The following is a 16,831-nucleotide window of genomic DNA, read 5'->3' as shown; positions in this document are numbered from 1 at the left end:
TTATTATTATTAGTGTCCATAAAATGATTACAGGCACACTCCAAAGACCACTTTGGAGTTATCATGGTCTTTGGAGTTTGCCTGTATATATTTTATGGGCACTAATATGAAGTAAAGTTCTATGAGAATAACTCTCTGGTGTAGTTTTGGCCTTTTAGATTATATATATATATATATATTGTAAGCTTTATAGAGAGAAGAATTTCCTCTGTACTAGAATGTGCATAGCCATCCATGCATGACATCTAATAATGCTAAAGATTACCTGCTCAAACAGCATGAAGCCGCAGCAATAACCAAGTGTGGGGTAGCACAGACTACTGATATCAAAGTACCACATACATACAATACAACATAACATATAATACTGGCAGATTTCACTTTTAATTGTGATTCCTAATTCTTCATTACATAAAGGGCAGGTTGAAAATGACAAACAAACCAAGTCAGTTCTACAAGTTCTGCTCCTTGACCCAATGATAATAAAACACGATTAAGCCACTCCATCTCTGGGACTGACAAAACGAACCACTGCTGACAACACAGAAGATAGAGACAAATGAGTTCTGCGTCTGTCTCCTTCTGCTTTCCTTCAATTTGATAATCATCTTCATGTTTTCTTCTATGAATGACTAAATTTCCCACCGTTCAGACTCAGATGACATAATCTTATAAATTATAACTATTATGTTTCCTGCACCGCACATGAAATCCAGTATGATAATAAGTGTAAGGGAGAACTTCTATCCTCAGCTAAAATGTCTCTGCCATTAAATAGTAGAACATTAACAAGATCCCAATATGGGGTTAAAACTTCAGGTTGATACTAAAGGATCATTGCCTATAGCCTATTGCTCCTGGACCTTGAGGGTGGTGGCGCACGTGGCGTTTTGAACCCGTTTTAGGCCGTTTTTAAGCAGTCCGTAAAAAAATGCATTTTTGAAAATGCATCCATTTTTTGACCGTTTTAATTCGTTTTCCAATTATCCTAATTCAGATAATTGGGAAAAAAACTGTCAAAAACATGCATTTTCAAAAAAAAAATGCGTTTTTAACGGGCTGCTTAAAAACGGCCTAAAAAAGGATTCAAAACGCCACGTGTGCCACCACCCTCAGCTCGTTTCCCATGAGCAAGTTTGGGCCAACAAATTTGTGAGATTTACCAGACTGAACCTAGAATCACTGAACTGAGCTCAGGATGTCTGTTCAGTTCAGCGATTTTAGGTTTGTTACAGTAAATTTCGCAGCACATGGAGCACATGACTAAACTCGTTCATGGGCAATGGGCTTTCATTTATGATCCATAACAATGTAAATCACCTACCACATGTGTATCTGACCCCATAAACATCCAGTCCTCTATAACGTAGCAAGATACTGACCATGTTTGCCTTGTGTAACGCCGCATACCATACAATAACACCTTCATTGCTGCACCTAAAGAAATATTCATGTGTCTGGGTGAGTTCTCTTTGCAGTTTGGCTACATCCAGAGTTTGGAGAGGTAGCGCACAAAACGTTCTTTCATGGGGCTATAGCATGGTGGTGACTACCACTGTAGCAGCAGCTATGGGGCCCAAGCTGTCACTGGTGGGGGCCCCATCATCTCAGTGTAACAAGCAGACAATAGTGGGGAGTGAAATATAATTATTATATATACATAGCTTGCTCCATAATCTTATTTTGGCATTAACGTTTGTTAGGGGGGGGGGGGTTGTCAAGAAGTCAACATTGTGGATACCCCTTAAGATGCCTATATAAGATTCATCCTTTCTGTGAAGGTAAATGCACGTGATATTCATTCTTAAGTGGGACCATCCTCTCTTAGTTACACCCCTCGGTGGGATCCCTACAGTAGGGTCAAACCACTGAAAAGCCCCATGTAAATCTCCTTAAGTATATCCATTAGCTATTCAGTGGTTATTACTGTCTTTATACCAGCAGTTGTGTAATTTTGTGTAATTTCTAAGAGACATGAGGAGAGACATGGTTTATCCTACTATTTAGCTGATATAAAGTGACACTGTGAATACAGTATAGCACACGCCATGTAGCGCAATTATAATGGATTCACAGGTTGCTACACATTCCTATGGGTTTTTATTTTTAGGAAACAAGTTCCACGCAGGTATGCGGTATTCATGCACTGTATCAGGTTTATCTAGGTATTAGTCATCTAATTAACATCTTGCTAATCCTATTTATGTATCTATAACTATAGCTTATGTTATCTTTTATTATTTTGTAACCTCTTCAGAACTTTTTGTATGACTTTGGTTAAATCTGGTTTTATCTGTCCATATACTATGGGTAATAACTTATGAAACTGCACAACATGGGATATTTGTAGTGTAGGGTCGCTGCTGGGGTACCCAAGAAAAAAGCTGCTTCTCACCCTTTACCAATCCCAGTGCTCGGGTACTGATTTGGTCACAGAGATCCCTGGTTTTTTACTTAACTGGGGGGCATTCATTATTGCCTTTTAGATGATGTTTTATTCCTTGCTGCGCCTGCTGCCCTATATTTATGAAGTGTCGGTGCCACAATATTGGTGCTTTTCCAGCACTCAAGAATTTCTTTTTTTTTTTAGGTGCAGAATTTGTACGCCACTTGGAAATCCTGACACTTTACTGCAAATCTAGTTTTCCGACACACAATTTGAGCTGCAGAAAGCTGGTCTACAGAATTCCCCAGTGGCGTAACTAGAAGCTGATGGGCCCCAGTGCAAAGTCTGTGCCATGGCCCCGACTATAATGTATGGTATATAGTAATAGTCTTCTCATATGGGAAAGTGACACCTTATCTGCCCCCTAAACCTCTTGGGCCCGGGTGCGATCGCAACCTCTGCACCCCCTCAAGTTCTGCCCCTGGAATTCACCCTCATGAATGTGAAGACAGTTCTAAACCTTTTGGGTCCTGCGTTAAATTCATTAACCCCATGCGCCACAATCTTACATCACAATTATAGCACAATTTGTGCACCAAAAATACGGACCCAGCATTCCAATTGATAAATGCCCCACACTGTGTGTCTTGACAGGCAGAAACATTCTTTGGAATTTTGGTCAGCGTTGTATCCATTTATTGGTATAGAAAGCATTTCCTGTGTGTACCAGGAAGTAGGAGACTAGTGGTGACTCCGATTGGGATTGGTGAGGTTCAGTATCATTTTTTTATGATTGGGTTTCAACTATGTTTTTAATTCCCAAAAAACATTAATAAAGTTTTAGGTATGAGCCCTATACCAATGAGTTTAAATGGCTGCACCCAACTACTGAAAAAATGCAGAGAAATATTTTTACACATATTAGACTGTTGGCATCTATCATTCTTTAATGACCACAAAATACCATACATGGCCTTAAAAACTACATTTTTTGGGTTACTATAAGTTAAAATGTAAGTCACTTTCCCAAGAAGATGTTCACTACACCATAAGCAGGGAATTCTATGGGATAATTATTTTCAAGAAGAAGGTCCATGGAAGCGCCCATACCAGTCTGTGCCCGTGAGTACAGGACAGTGCCATTACAGTGCCAGTATTCTGACCTTTCCCACAATGTTACGGCTGTTGTGATCAGTAAATTTAGCAGAAGGTGTTTACAACTATTTTTAATGCTGTCTGGTTAGCGCTCGGCTCTGTGACCTTACTACCATCTGTCAGTGTATAAGAAACACTCAGGTAGACTTTCTCTATTCTCAATTTCCTGCAACAAAACTGATGACTGCTAATGAGGTCACAATCGTATACATTATACAGCGCTCCGGCAGTCCCATGTTCAAAGCCAGGTATGCTGGGACTGTCAATAGCCCGCTTTCTTCTGCTGAACTTAAAAATTGCTTATAAGACGGTAACATTTCTGCCTAATTTAGCTTTGCTGACATATACTAAACATTTGGATTTTTACAAAACTTTTACTGAACTTTAAGACTGTTCACTATACAAGCATATTGTTATATATGGTTTATCAATCTACTATACAGTATAGTTAGTATATGTTACAGCATACAGTATAATGTGGTGTAGTATACGTTACAGCACACACTATAGTATACATTACAGCATACAGTATAGTGTAGAGTACATTACAGCATACAGTGTAGTGTAGTGTAGTATACATTACAGCACACAGCATAGTGTAGTATACATTACAGCATACAGTATAGTGTAGTGTAGTATACGTTACAGCATACAGTATAGTGTAGTATACGTTACAGCATACAGTATAGTGTAGTATACATTACAGCACACAGTATAGTGTAGTATATATTACAGCACACAGTATAGTGTAGTATACGTTACAGCATACAGTAGTGTAGTATACATTACAGCACACAGTATAGTGTAGTATACATTACAGCATACAGTATAGTGTAGTGTACGTTACAGCATACAGTAGTGTGTAGTATACATTACAGCATACAGAATAGTGTAGTATACATTACAGCACACAGCATAGTGTAGTATACGTTACAGCATACAGTATAGTGTAGTATACGTTACAGCATACAGTATAGTGTAGAGTACATTATAGCATACAGTAAAAATATACAATTGCCTTACAAGTCTTACTATCAGTACAACAAAGTGAAGTCCCGCACAGGTTTACTTTACTTTTCCAAAACCCCAATTCAACTTTCTAGAGACAAACTATATCTGATCCACAGCTTCTGTACTCTTATAACATGTCATGTAAATGCTCCTTATTACCTTCAGGGGCAGACGCCAGGCCTGTTGTCCATTGGGATTAGGGCAGCCATTGTTACATAGTATAAAGTTGTTGGGTTCCGTCACAAGGTGAAAACTCTTCCTGTAAATGAATTAGTTGGTTATTCACACGAAGCTTTCAGTGACCTCATAGTCCCGCCCCAGCTGGCAGGTAAAGCCTTGCAGGAGAATGCTATTCATATGTAGATCAGGTCCTGCCAGCACCTGACAGGGAATACACCTGGATCTATGGTAAAAGGGCTCCAGGAAGGGAAATCCTTGTCAACAATCACTGGATTCCGATATACGTCTCTATCCCTTTAACAATAGCTTTACCCCCCCTCTGATGTGTATCTGTGCCTGAGAATATTCTAGTAGCTATAATATATGATATATTCTAATCACAGGATATTTGCTCGCCATTAATCACTGCTGTGTTTCCACGTTCAGGGCACGTTCACACGTTGCGTTTTGGTTGCGCTTTCATTGCGTTTGAAACACATATACAACAACTGAGGAGAGGTGATTTGCCTAATTACATCACTGTTAACATTTCCGTTCACAAAACGCATAGTAAACGCGATGTGTTAACAACGCGTTAATGCATGCTTTTTGTTAACGCATGTGTTAATATTGCATTTACAAATGTAAACGGTAAAGTAATTAGGCAAATCACTAAAGTAATTAGGCAAACGCGATCAAAACGTTTTGGATGCGTTTTCATTGCGTTTGAAACGCATATACAACAGCTGATGAGAGGTGATTTGCCTAATTACATTACCATTTACGCTTGTAAACGCAATGTTAACGCATGCGTTAACAAAACGCATGCGTTACAACAGCTGAGGAGAGGTGATTTGCCTAATTACATCACTGTTAACATGTCCGTTAACGCATGCGTTAACATTGCGTTTACAAACGTAAACGGTAATGTAATTAGGCAAATCACCTCTCATCAGCTGTTGTATATGCGTTTCAAACGAAATGAAAACGCGACCAAAACGCAACGTGTGAACGCGCCCTCAGGCCGCGGTCACACGATCCACTAGGCGTCCGTTCATAACGTGACGCTAGCGCACAGGGGGGCGGTCCTCGGCCCGACCGCACATGCGTCAACAGGGAAACGCATGCGATTGATCCGCCCCCTGTGCACTAGCGTCGCGTTATGAACGGACGCCTAGCGGATCGTGTGACCGCGGCATCATCTAGTTTCACACAAACTTGTTGAGGCTGCGTTCACATGTGGCATTTAAATAGCATTTTTGAAACGCAATATAACAGCTGAGGAGATGTATTTCTGTTAACATTTGCATTTACAAAAAGTTAATATTGTGTAAACGGTTGCGTTTTGTAGACACAAATGTTAAAAGCTATGTAATTAGGCAAATCTCCTCTCTTCAGCTGTTGTATTGTGTTTTAAAACACAGTGGGGGACATTTACTATGGTGTTTCCGCCAGTTTTGTGGCATCTTCTGCTCTCCTACCTATTTATTAGCTGTCGGGGACAGAAAAAATGTGGGACATTTACTATGGTGTTTCCACCAGTTTTGTGGCGCTCTCACCACATGTTCTGCTCTCCTACCTATTTATTAGCTGTCGGGGACAGAAAAAATGACTTTTTCCGTCTGCTCCGACTCTTCTCCGAAAAGGGGCGTGGCTTTGGCGGAGTGGAAACTCAGACAGAATTAATATGTGTCACAGCCATTTTTGGGCGCTGTAAACTGGCGGAAAGTAGACCAAAAGAAAACTGGTCTAACAGGGACTGTTGGACACATTTCTGGTGCTTGGGACAGATTTTGGTCCCAGGGACAGAAAATGGGCTCGGGGACAGAAAATGGGCTCGGGGACAGAAATGTCTCTGCACAGCTCTGCAATATTAAATGTGTATCTTCTTTCCGAGAGCAGGTCGGTAACAAAGCCAATGCAGACAGCGACACTCTAAGTAAATGTCCCCCAATGACTTTTTCCGTCTGCTCCGACTCTTCTCCGAAAAGGGGCGTGGCTTTGGCGGAGTGGAAACTCAGACAGAATTAATATGTGTCGCAGCCATTTTTGGGCACTGAAAACTGGCGGAAAGTAGACCAAAAGAAAACTGGTCTAGCAGGGACTGTTGGACACATTTCTGGTGCTCGGGACAGATTTTGGTCCCAGGGACAGAAAATGGTCTCGGGGACAGAAATGTCTCTGCACAGCTCTACAATATTAAATGTGTGTCTTCTTTCCCAGAGCAGGTCGGTAACAAAGCCAATGCAGACACCGACACTTTAAGTAAATGTCCCCCATTGTAGACGCCACATGTGAACGCAGCCTTAATGGACTGTGTGCTGGTCACATTTCATGGACTTAAGATCAGTGACACACATGGTGATTTTGCTGTGTTTTTTTTATTGCGGTTTTGCATCCTTGAAAAACGTATCATATTTGTATAATAGCTTTTTCAATGGGTTTTAGGTTTAAGTGTCTTAACTTGCCATTTTCTCTCCTGCGTTTTTTTGTCTGCGTTTTTTTGTCTGGGTTTTCGTTGCGCTTTTCAAAGTGGTTGCATTTTTGAAAATGCATGCGTTTGTTGACTGCTTTTTAAATGCATACAATTACTTGCACAAACAGCGGGGAGAAGAAGATGACTGCGATTATACAAATTCCAAGAGGCACAGCTGTGTGCAATTACCGCTCATCAAGCATTGCGTTTTTGATAACGCAAAAGCAAGCAAACATTTGAAAAACTCATGTGCGATAAATGCATCCGTTTTCAATGCATTTGAAATCGCAAAAGCATTATAGTTATTTGAGAAAAAGGGTAGGGATTCATTATTGCTCCTACGCCAGAAACTGACGGATCTGTGTAAAAAAAACACTAAAATGCCTTCCAAAAAATTTATGAAGGCTTTTAGACCAATTTTTTGGCCTTTTTCAGACTCTGCCTACAAAAGAGACATGGCCTCGTGAAATGGTGCATAGTTTTGAAAGAGGGGTATGGACATATTGAAATTACTCCATGGATCCAAAATTTGAAGAGGGTGCGTGTTGTTAGTAGCAGCAGGTGTATGAAAATGCATTTATATTCCAGGATTACAGCTGGATTTGGAGCACTCTGGTTCATTTGTTCGTTTGGGGGATGCCACACATGGCGTTTCGAACCCGTTTTGGTCCGTTTTTAAGCAGTCTGTCCAAAAACTCATGCATTTTTTGAAATTGCATCTGTTTTTGACCAGTTTTAGTTAAGATAATTGGTAAAACCTGTCAAAATGGATGCATTTTCAAAAAACGGATGCGTTTTTCAACGGACTGCTTAAAAACAGACCAAAACCGGGTTCACCCCAGTGAAACAGTCCAGCTACTATCCTGGAATATATGCATTTTGAACAGTTTTCCTGCTACTAATAACATACATAAAGTTATGGCTAGACGGATATAAAGGGTCAATAGCTAACAATGTCTGCAGCTTTGTATGGTGAAAACTGCTTCAAAAAGTTGGAGTTGATGGACGTGTGATGAGATAGCACAGGAAGGAAATGGGGAAAAAATGGAGCATGAAAAGTGTGGGAGAACTTGGTTAGCAGAAAAGTATAATGGAAATAAAGATAGGTATGTGAACTGGTGGCTAAATCCTAACAGCAGTCAATATGAAATACTGTGTTTGCTCAGCCTATGTGGTAAGCAGCGCAGATTACAGATGGCGATTAGGAATGAAATGTCATGTTTTCCTTCAGCATTTAATTTGGAATTTATTAGCAGGTCATCTTTATTTGTTAGTATTTCCTGAAAGATTTAGGCCACTCAGCCCCAGATGGAAGACAAACAGGAGGGAGATGTGGATTGTTATTCCGGTGTTTCCTGCGAGCAGTAGTTTATAACTATGTAAATAAATATATTATGTTTGTGCTGAATATTGTTTTCTCTGAAGTATTTCCTATGATAAATCAAGCTGTTCAGTTTGCATCTGTGCATTGGTAAACTTACATTTGTATTACATTTGTATAGATGTATGTGTGTGCGTATATATATATATATATACATACACACACACACAATATATGTGCCGTATGTGATGTTACATTACCTGGATATGGACTTGAATTACAAATAGGTATTATTTACATATTATTAGCAATTAGTTTCCTTGACATTTATGGTACACCCAGCACTTATCTCTTGGGTAACAAAGAATTGGACATGTTGAAATGCAACATGCCCCATCGTTCTTGTTCTCAAGTTCTTCCATGTAGAGCAGTGGTGCTGCACTAATTCATAATAGATCAGGACATCAATTAAAGTGGCTTGTCCCAGGTGTATAAGTTATCCCTTATCTACAGGATAGAGGGTAAGATGGTGATCGGGGGAGACGAGCTTTCTTCACCGATTAGTAAGAACAGGACATCCATTCTCTGCACTGCTGGAAATCCCGTTCATGAGATCTGTGGGGACTCACAATTACTTTGTTACTCTCTGTTCAGTGGATAGGCATTAACCTTTAAACTTGGGTCAACCCCTTTAAAGGGGTTTTCCCACAAAACAAGTTAGGCACTATTCACAGGATTGCTGATTGGTTCGGATCTCAGTGATGAGACCTCCACAGATCACGAGAAAGGGGGGTCCAATGAGGTCCGATGTACCTCCGTCAGACCCCTTGTCAATCCCCGAGATGAGCCCATTCATCTCTATGGAGCGGACGAAGATTGCCAAGTGCAGTACATCGGACCCCATCGGACGCCCCTTCTCATCATCTACGGGGGTTCCAATTATGAGACCACCGATCAGCAAGTTAGGCCCTATCCACATGATCTACTTGTTTTGTGGGAAAACCCCATTAAAGATGTAACCTAGGATTAGAAAGATGGATGGAATTCAGAACAGCAACTGCCCACAGGTTGTGTATTGTATCTATGATTTTTCTGAATGGTCAGTGCAAATGACAGTATAATAAAAGTAATCACCCATTAGAGTATAAATTGAATTTCATTAAACAAACCTCCCAATGATAACAGTATATTCTTCATATTCTTTTAGAGATTGTAAAGAACTGAAAATGGTCATTTGTAGAAATTTGCAGCATTAGTTCCATTATAAACCATTATTTAAAGCTGGTGCTGGTGCCTCTGGAGTCCTGTGAACCTCAAGGCGTAGGATGCTTCAAAGAATTGCTGTGGTGCATAAACCTACTATTCGGCCACCCCTGACCAGTGCTCACAAGCAGAAACAGTTGCTGTGGGCCCAGACATACATAAAGACACATTTTCAAACACTGCTGTTAACTGATGATGGTTGTACAACCCTGGATGGTCCAGATGGATGGAGTAGTGGATGGTTGTTGGATGGTCACCATGTCCCAACAAGGCTGCAACGCCAGCAAGGAGGTGGCGGAGTCATGTTTTTGGCCGAAATCATGGTGTGTGGCCACCATCTTCCCCTGACCTCAACCCAACAGAGAACCTTTTGAGTATCATTAAGCAAAAGATCTATGAGGGTGGGAGGCAGTTCACATCAACACAGCAGCTCTAGGAGGCTATTCTGTCATCATGTAAAGAAATTCAAGCAGAAACTCTCCAAGAACTCACAAGTTCAATGGATGCAAGAATTGTGAAGGTGATATCAAAGAAGGGTTCCTATGTTACATGCAAGATGGACACACAACAGTGGGTCCAGTACCATATTTTTTCGGACTATTAGGCGCACAAAAAATCCTTTAATTTTGAAATCAAAGGTGTGTCTTATAGTCCAGTGCGCCTTATATATGAACCTACTTACAGACGCCTTGAACACAGGTCTGCCACCTGCTGGTCATTCATCCTTTTAATCAGGTGCACCTTATAATCCGGTTCGCCTTATATATGAACCTAGACATTTTAGAAGGCATTTAATGATGGTGCGCCTTATAATCCGGTGTGCTTTATAGTCCAAAAAATACTGTACTTTTGAATCCTGACAGCCAGAAAACAGACCTCGCACCGCAGCTTAATAAATTAGCCCTATCATATCTATGGTAATTGTTATTAGCCCACCTAAAGATAGGTTCTTCAACCAAAGTTAGAGTCCTGCTTTACTAGGGCCTTTCAGGACTTTATTGTAACAGGGAAGTATTTTGTTGACAGATAAGGCCCATTGACTTTTTAAAATTTTCTAAAATTGACTATAAATAGCTTAGTTTATCCAACTTTAGCCAACCATGAAAATGTAATTTTTCTGATTTCACTGTATCCTGCCAGTTGCTTTCATGAGTAATGGACATTCGCATGAATCACTGTCAAGTCCAGATCATGTTTATTTTATTGAGAGAAGAACATTATACTTTCTTATGAATGGCTGAATGAAGCTTTCTCTTTCCACCTTGCTGGCTATGACAGGACAAACAAACAGCATGTCCCCGACAATAAATATTATTGATATTTGTGATGATAAAGGATCATTTGTCACTACATGGGAGGTCTGCGTGTATACAAGTGAGGAACAAAATTTATAGATTAGTTTTAATTTAGTAGAATTTTTTTTTTTTACCAGAGAGGTTCAATGGTAGTACCCATCCCAATTATAAAATGACCGGATCAGATACAATCCTGGGGAAAACCAGCCCTTTAAATCATTTTGAAATGTATGTGATTTGCTTGAAAAACATCAGAATGATTAAAGAGGGAAACCGTCAACAAATAGTTGGAATTTTGGTGTAAGTCTCCCTGTAAATGTGGTTCTTTTTGATTTTTGTATTCACACTCACGTTGGGCATTCACATCCACACTTGCACCCTATTCACAGTGAAACTGCAGTGACTCTGCCATTCTGCCATTCACTTGTGTATCATTTGGCAGAGCCCAAGCGATCTGTACCTTATCCTCTGGTGGATCGAGTATAGGCAGTCCCCGGGGCAACATGGTGGCTGAGTGGGCAGCACTTCTGTCTTGCAGCACTGGTGTCCTGGGTTCAAGTCCCACCCAGGTCAACATCTGCAAAGAGTTTCTATGTTCTCTCCATGTTTGCGTGGGTTTCATCCGGGTCCTCCGGTTTCCTCCCACTCTCCAAAACAGGGGTGTAACTTGAGGGGGTGCAGAGGGTGCGGTCGCAACCGGGCCCAAGAGGCTTTGGGGGCCCATAAGGTGTCACTTTCCCAAATGAGAAGACTAGTACTATAAACCATACATTATAGTCGGGCCCTGGCACAGACTTTGCACTGGGGCCTATCGGCTTCAAGTTACGCCACTGCTGGTAGGTTATTTAGATTGTGAGCCCCATGGGGACAGGGACCAATTTGGCAAGCTCTGTGCAGCGCTGCGTAAACTGTAGGAGCTATATAAATAAAGAATTAAAGGATATAGGACCTGTAGGTTGGTTTTTAAAGGGAACCTACCACCCCGATTCTACCTATAAAGGTAGAAGGGGTGGTAGGTGGATGGATGGGACGTGAGGATAGCCCTTTTTTGGGCTAATCCCCACGTCCCGGGTGTCTTTTAGAAAACTTTATAGCAGGTATATGCAAAATTTTTTATGCGGCTACTGGGGCGTGGAGTAGTTGGACATGAGGCTACTAGTCGCGGCTACTCCACGCCCCAGTAGCCGCGTTACTCCGCCTACCAGGTAATCTCCGGCACGCAGAACGCAGGCCTTCGGCTGCGCGGCCGTGGCTCCGAGGCCGGAACTACTGCGCATGCGCAGTAGCCGGGGGACTCGGACGAGGGCGCGCAGCTACCAGGAGCTGCGCGCCGAAGATTACCTGGTAGGCGGAGTAAGGGCTATCCTCACGTCCCATCCATCCACCTACCACCCCTTCTACCTTTATAGGTAGAATCGGGGTGGTAGGTGCCCTTTAAGATGAATTTGTATACAAGTCGAAAAAGCTCCAGAAAAAGTGGGGGCCATTTATTATCAACCTTCAAATGGAAAATTGGCTGAATTTCTTCTTCCCCTTGCTGGGCCTGTTGTTTTGAAAAGGCTGCACCACAATATTGGTGGTTTTCCGACACTCACAACCTGTTCTTTTTTGGCCTGAAAATGTTGCCACCACTTGGGAATCTAATACTTTTCCGACACATCTATTTTTCCAACTCGTTTTTTGGAGCAATGTTTGACGTACAATTAAACCAGCTAAAAGCTGGTCCATGGAGTCCTATTTCACCTTCATGAATGGGGAGACAGCTCTGAACCTTTTTGTTTGTGCACCAAATCATTAATCCCTAGCGCCATAAACTTACATGCCACTGAAAATATTAGCACATTTTTTGCACCACTCTGAACCTAAATTAATAAATGCCCGCCAGTATCTTTTCATCCCTGTGACAGTAGTATAGTCATAATTTTGGGAACAAGTATTAACAATAAAGCTTCACAGCAGACACCTTCCATAACTCTTGTGTTGATCATTGCAGCCTTAGGATAAAATGTAGTAAATTATCAGCATCCAGAGATCTTCCCCACAGGTCGCAGTGGGGAGAGACGTGCATCTGTATATAGGGGTCACATGTAAGTCAGGTGTTCTAAAATTGGGGACTACCTGCATAAGTTATTTTCATTACACAATACCTTTTATATACTTACCTCTCAGTCCAGCATGCTAAGTCTGGAATAACAATAACACATGCTCCAATCTACCTAAAATATATTAACAGACTTATCCACTAATTACCATGTTTTGCTGGACGAACCTGAATTTCCTGAAGGACCAGACTAACTACAATGAGCACCAGACTACATTATGTGAGGACTTTTAGTCCCTGAGTCACTGCAGAGTGTGACTCATCTTATCCAAAACACAGAATATATTAAAATTATGGTAATACGGCTAATAAGGATCTTCCCTCACTCTAAGTTCTCATTTATATAAAATTTTACTTGCACCGACTAATCTGACACAGACACCTGTAGACACCTGGTGTGAATGACCTCTAGGAGTCTCTAGGGGTCATTTTCACTAATCTCCACATCATATCAGACCTTTTTTCAGCACTACCCCTCCAGTAAATTGACTTTGACTCTGAAAGCTCTGAATTCTGTCTTTCTTAAAAAGATGGTCGCAAAGATGTCGGATTACATTGATGTCTATGAGTAGAGAAGGAGGAGTAGTAAGCAGGAGCTTACTGAGAGAGGAGAGAGATAGCTGCAGGTAATAGTAAACTTTGTAATTCCCTCCATGGGGGGGGGGGAGTATTTAACCCAACTGGGGGCAATGTGCACCAATTATGATACTCTCTCCACCCATCCATGATGTACCTGATACACTAAGAGCAAGCACACTGAGTATAATGGATCAAGTTCAATGGTGGGTACACGCCTCCAACATACCCGATCCACCCGCCGGTTTGTAAGGTCAGATATCCAAAAAAAATGCAATGAAGCAGCACTTCAGTAAGTATAAAGGTGATCTTTATTCACCCATGGCAAAATAAGGTGCAACGTTTCAGCTCATCAATAGAGCTCATCCATCCAAGCCTGATAATGGTTCTATGGATGAGCTAAAACATTGCACCTTATTTTGCCATGAGTGACTAAAGATCACCTTTATACTTACCGGAGTGCTGCTTCATTGCATTTTTTTGTATATCTGATACACTAAGAGGCTGCAGCCTGAATTCATTCGAAGTCAGCTTCTGTTTGGCACAAAATTATGATATGACCCGTGCCAAATACGCTGGTCAGAGGTGTCCCCAGCCTAGTCTATTTCCTGTCTCCTACGCACCCTCCTAACTACTTGTTGTGCACTAGGAATTGAACTAGACTTGTACTAGCCATGATAAATCCCCCCCCCCCCTGGTGTTTTTATTCACATCAGTACTGGTAAATTATTTTTGTGCTATGTTAATGATAAGAACCCAAGCATCAAAGAATTCAGGTTTGTACCGGACTTTGCCAGTTCTGCTCCCCCAGACCCAAACTTTATCCCACCAGTAATGCCCAGTAGATTAATTCCCTGCACATGTGATACACAACTTGTTAGACCCACAGAATATCTATTCACAAGAATTGTTACTGATAATATATGCAATGTGTGAATACAACACTTATTCATATGTTCCAGACTCATGGCGGTAACTGTGTGCAGGCGGCTTTGCAGTGCCACACAGTGTAGCTACAGAGACTGTCTGGACCACTATAACCTTCCATGTTGAGTTTTTATTAATTGTAACAAGGGCAGCTTAACTGGTGGTAAGATCCATTATGCTTCACCTGTACAGAGGAACTGTAAGGCTTTGAATAGCATATTCTCCACAATACAACATCCCATGGCATGAATCATGGCAGAAATATGAATCATAGAATGGTACACTATAATTATATACATTGACTATATTACAGCCCACAAAAAATAGCAAGAATGGGAAAGAAACAGAAAGTTGCATGTTGGAGGTGTGGAGTAGCAGAAGCAGGAGGGTAAAATAAATTATACATTGACATACATTATCAGAATGGTAGAAAACTACATTGAGAATGTGTAATTTTATGCACTGAAATAACAATTTGATATAATGGAAAAAGAGAGTTATAAGTATTCAGACCCTCTGCTGTGACACTCATATTTAACTCACATGCTGTCAATTTCCTTCTGATCTTCCTTGAGATGGTTCTACTCCTTTACTGAAGGCCAGCTTTGTTTAATTAAACTGATTGGACTTGATTAGAAAAGTTACACACCTGTCTATTTAAGACATCACAGCTCATAGTGCATGTCTGAGCACATGAGAATCACGAGGTCTAAGGAACTGCCCAAGGAGCCCAGAGACAGAATTGTGGTAAGGCACAGATCGGGTAAAAATTACAAAAGAATTTCTGCAGCACTCAAGGTTGCTAAAAGTACAGTGGCCTCGATAATCCTTGAACGAAGGTTTGGGATGAACACAACTTTTCCTCAACCTGGCCGTCCAACCAAACTAAGCAATTGTGGGAGAAGAACCCTGGTAAGAGAGGTAAAGATATACCACAAGATCACTGAGGTTGGGCTCCAGAGATGCACTAGGGAGATGGGAGAAAGTTCCACAAAGTCACCTATCACTACAGCCTCCACAAGTCGGGCTTGATGGCAGAGTGTGCCGATGGAAGCCTCTCCTCAGTACATGAACGACTCCCAGACTATGAGAAATAAGATTCTCTGGTCTGATTAGATAAAGATTGAACTTTTTGGTGCTAATTCTAAGTGCTATGTGGAGAAAACCAGGCACTGCTCATAACCTGCCAAATACAATACCAACATTAACACATGGTGGTGGCAGCATCATGCTATGGGGATGTTTTTCAGCTGCAGGGACAGGATGACTGGTTGCAATTGAAGGAAAGATGAATGAAGCCAAGTACAGAAATATCCTGGATGAAAACCTCTTCCAGAGTGCTCTGGACCTCAGACACTCTCACACCTCAGACCACAAAGACACTCTCAGTTCTGCTAACTCCCCTATAAAACAGCTCTACTTTAATGACCCTATCTGTCTGTAGATAGTAGAGCAATCTCTGCAGATGCTGCTTGCTGGCAAGAAGTGCCTTGTCTGTAATACAGGGAGGGAGGTGCAGTACGCAAAGAGCACATTTCATCATGCAGACAAGAGAAGCTATTCATGAGAAGATTCCGACCATAATCAGAAGACTTATGGTTGTAAATGCAACCAAAATTGTACACCAATACAGCAGGACTGATAGAAACAGGTTGGAATTATATCTGGGAAATGCAGTTTTTTGTTAATAACAGTGAATTAGATATGAATATGATATGAATTTACTTACCTGGTCCTGTCACGATCCCCGATTCAGACAGTCCGACGAAGAAGAAGTCCGGCGCGATTCACGAAGCTAGTGCCCTCCGTGGACCCTTAGTTAATGAGCCCCAATGTGTTATTTTGTTATCCTAAGTATATTAAAGAATATTGTCTAATCCATGGGATTAGAGCCCCCATTATTTTATTAATGTTCTGAAGAGAATTCCTGAGTGAGGAGAAAATGAGGGAGTGGATTTCTCTTCAGCGAGTCGCACACAGACAACGTCCTTCTCACCTCCCTCATTTCCCCCTTCTGCAGGAATTTTCTTAAGCGAGTCATACATAGAAAACTTTTATCTCTTCCTCCCTCATTCCAGTTCGGGCCGTGTCAGCAGCAGTTAGGAGGTGGAGAAGATTGACTCTATGATGAAGCCCTCCACCTCCATGACTGGATCTTTAG

At 41.3% G+C, this 16,831-nt stretch overlaps 1 protein-coding gene across 4 annotated transcripts in view; it reads right to left on the bottom strand.

Moving 5' to 3' along the window:
• Window positions 1-16,831, bottom strand: part of LNX1 (ligand of numb-protein X 1) — a 152,934-nt gene that overhangs the window by 124,784 nt on the left and 11,319 nt on the right. The window contains exon 2 of one of the 4 annotated variants that reach the window (XM_072124313.1): window positions 4,712-4,811. The exons of 1 other annotated variant lie outside the window; for it this stretch is intronic. The gene's annotated coding sequence lies outside the window, so the exon portion shown is untranslated. Of the gene's footprint in view, window positions 1-4,711; window positions 4,998-16,831 lie in introns of those variants that run through there. 2 more of the 4 variants (XM_072124326.1, XM_072124304.1) reach the window with 2 other exon arrangements.

This window comes from Engystomops pustulosus, chromosome 1, assembly GCF_040894005.1.
Source record: "Engystomops pustulosus chromosome 1, aEngPut4.maternal, whole genome shotgun sequence".
Taxonomy (NCBI): Eukaryota; Metazoa; Chordata; class Amphibia; order Anura; family Leptodactylidae; genus Engystomops; species Engystomops pustulosus.
This window is presented reverse-complemented; position numbering and strand designations above follow the sequence as displayed.